Source organism: Chiloscyllium punctatum, chromosome 18 (assembly GCF_047496795.1).
Source record: "Chiloscyllium punctatum isolate Juve2018m chromosome 18, sChiPun1.3, whole genome shotgun sequence".
NCBI lineage: Eukaryota > Metazoa > Chordata > Chondrichthyes > Orectolobiformes > Hemiscylliidae > Chiloscyllium > Chiloscyllium punctatum.
The window spans coordinates 12,367,878-12,370,669 of NC_092756.1; the positions used below are offsets into that span (position 1 = coordinate 12,367,878).

General features: G+C 43.3%; 1 non-coding gene across 1 annotated transcript; it reads right to left on the reverse strand.

Annotated features, from left to right (window-relative positions):
* Positions 1 to 2,354: 2,354 nt before the first annotated feature.
* trnas-gcu (transfer RNA serine (anticodon GCU)) lies at positions 2,355 to 2,436 on the reverse strand. The gene has a single exon. It is a non-coding gene; the product is annotated as a tRNA-Ser (tRNA).
* Positions 2,437 to 2,792: the final 356 nt, after the last annotated feature.

A 2,792-nucleotide genomic window follows, 5' to 3' on the forward strand; every position in this document is an offset into this window, starting at 1 on the left:
ACAGCTCCCTCACCTCTATACCATCATAGAATTAATGCCCACTGACCATTTTCACCACTGGAGCCATTGGTGGAATATCCGCCCCATGATACCGGAATGTTATTTTTCATCACCACCGAATCATACTAAAATTCTTCCTTTCTTAAACCTTATTTAGCATGTGCATATTGCAGTCAATCCGAAGTAAGATAATGGTGTTAATTGACGTAAGTTCAATAAAAATTACATCTTAGTTTTCATGTTAAGTAACTGCTACTTAAAAAGGACAATGTTTTTAATGAAATCACAGTTTTATTCCGTGTGAGTGAACGTGATTTGTATTATTTAAATTGAACTTGCTCGCTGTGTAAAATGATGAAGTAGATCTCAATTTCAAAACAAAATTGGTATTGTTGTCATCCACCTTGAAATGTGGTCATAGAGATGTACAGCATTGAAACAGACACTTCAGTCCAACCTGCCCATGCCGACGAGATGTCCCAACCCAATCTAGTCGCACCCGCAGCACCCGGCCCATATCCCTCCACACCCTTCCTCTTCATATTCCCATTCAAAGCCTCTTAAATGTTGCAATTGTACCAGCCACCACATCCTCTGGTAGCTCATTCCATACACCTACCACCGTCTGTGTGAAAACGTTGTCCCTCAGGTCTCTTTTATATCTTTCCCCTCTCACACTAAACCTATGCCCTCTAAGTCTGGACTCCCCGATTCCAGGGAAAATACTTTGTCCATTTATCGTATCCATGCCCCTCATAATTTCGTAAACATCTATAAGGACAGCCCTCAGCCTCCACTGCACCAGAGGAAACAGCTCCAGCCTGTTCAGACTCTCCCTAACGCTCAAATCCTCCAACCCTGGCAACATTCTTGGAAATCCTTTCCGAACCCTTTCAAGTTTCACAATATCTTTCCAACAGACAGGAGACCAGAATTGCATGCAATATTCCAACAGTGGCCTAACCAATGCCCTGTACAGCCGCAGCATGTCCTCCCAACTCCTGCACTCAATATTTTGAACAATAAAGGAAAGCATGGCAAAGGCCTTCTTCCCTTCCGATCTACCTGCGACTCGACTTTCAAGGAGCTATGAACCTGCACTCCAAGGTCTCTTTCTTCAGCAACATTCCCAAGCCCTTATCCTTATTTATATAAGTCCTGCTAAGATTTGCTTTCCCAAAATGCAGCACCTTACATTTATGTGAATAAAACTCCATCTGCCATTTCTTAGCCCATTGGCCCATCTGGCCAGATCCTGTTGTAATCTGAGGTTACCCTCTTCGTTGTGCACTACACCTACAATTTTGGTGTCATCTCTAACTTACTAACTGTACCTCTTATGCTGATATCCAAATGATTTATGTAAATTATAAGAAAGTAGAGGACCCAGCACCGATCGCTGTGGGACTCCACTGGTCACAGGCTTCCAGTCTGAAAAACAACGCTCTACTGGCACCCTCAGTCGTCTAACTTTGAGCTAGTTCTGTATCTAAGTGGTTGGTTCTCCCTTTATTCCATCTAACCTTCCTAATCAGTCCTCCATGAAGTCCATATAGATCGCATCTTCTACTCTGCCCTCATCAATCTTCTTTGTTACATCTTCAAAAAACACAATCAAGTTTGTGAGACTTGGTTTCCCATGAAAGCCATGTTAGGTATTAGAACGAAACGTCTGTTAATGACATTCGTTTAAAGACACTTTAGATGTTTATGCTGCATTAATCTGTGGTTATTGATCCACATTTTACGTTCACTTCCTGCAGTTAACATGCTGACTTCTCCATAGTTCAACTGGAGGGAGCTTGCTTCCCACATCTTGTGTTTATCTGTGTCTTATATCCAACCTTCATCAATGGCAAGAGCAAGGGGGAAAGGGCGAGATCAATGTGTAAGTCTGTCCATGCCAATCACGGCACCCACATTGGCAATTCTCTACTGTGCATTTACAGCCAGTTTTCTGTGCCGCTACACCCACCCCCTGCACCTTTTGAAATATCTCTATTATTTTGTGGTGTCTCTCTGTGCTCTTATCACCAAGATGAATCACTTCTACCGAACCTGCTTCAGATTTCATGTGACAAAACACTCATTAAGAATCCCATAGCATTAAAGATGCACATCGCATCTCTCGTTATTTGGTTTCCCTGGATCTCTTTCATAAGATTAACGTTCACAGCAACTTGACTTGGAACAGAAAATCGCTTTCCTTTTCATTATCCCATTTCAGTCTACATTTCGTTAAGTTAAGGCATCAGTCTCAAATTATTCTTTGAGGTTTTATAATCTGGTCGATGCAGATAAACTAGCCATTGGAGTTCCAATTCCAATAAGACAGTGTGATAATCCGAAAATAGCGACGAGAGTGGGATTCGAACCCACGCGTGCAGAACACAATGGATTAGCAGCCCATCGCCTTAACCTCTCGGCCACCTCGTCGCACATGCATGAAAGGATATGGCATAATCTCCCAGACCATCACAATCTCATCACCTTTGGGGAATCTCCCATTCACAGCCTTCAACCTCATTGTCTATGAACCCCACACTGCCCGATTCTACCTCCTTCCGAAGACCTGCTGTCTCCTCCTGCGCCTGTTTGACCCAACTCATCTCTTCCTACCTCAACACCTTCCTGTCTCCCCAGTCCAGGAAATTCGCACCTCCGTTTGTGACACCACTTATGTACTTAATCTCACTAAAGACTTTTATTTCCCTGGTCGACAACGCGTCATCTTCACCTTGGAGATCCAGTCCCTCTGCACATCCATCTGCCATGACGAAAGTCTCCAAACC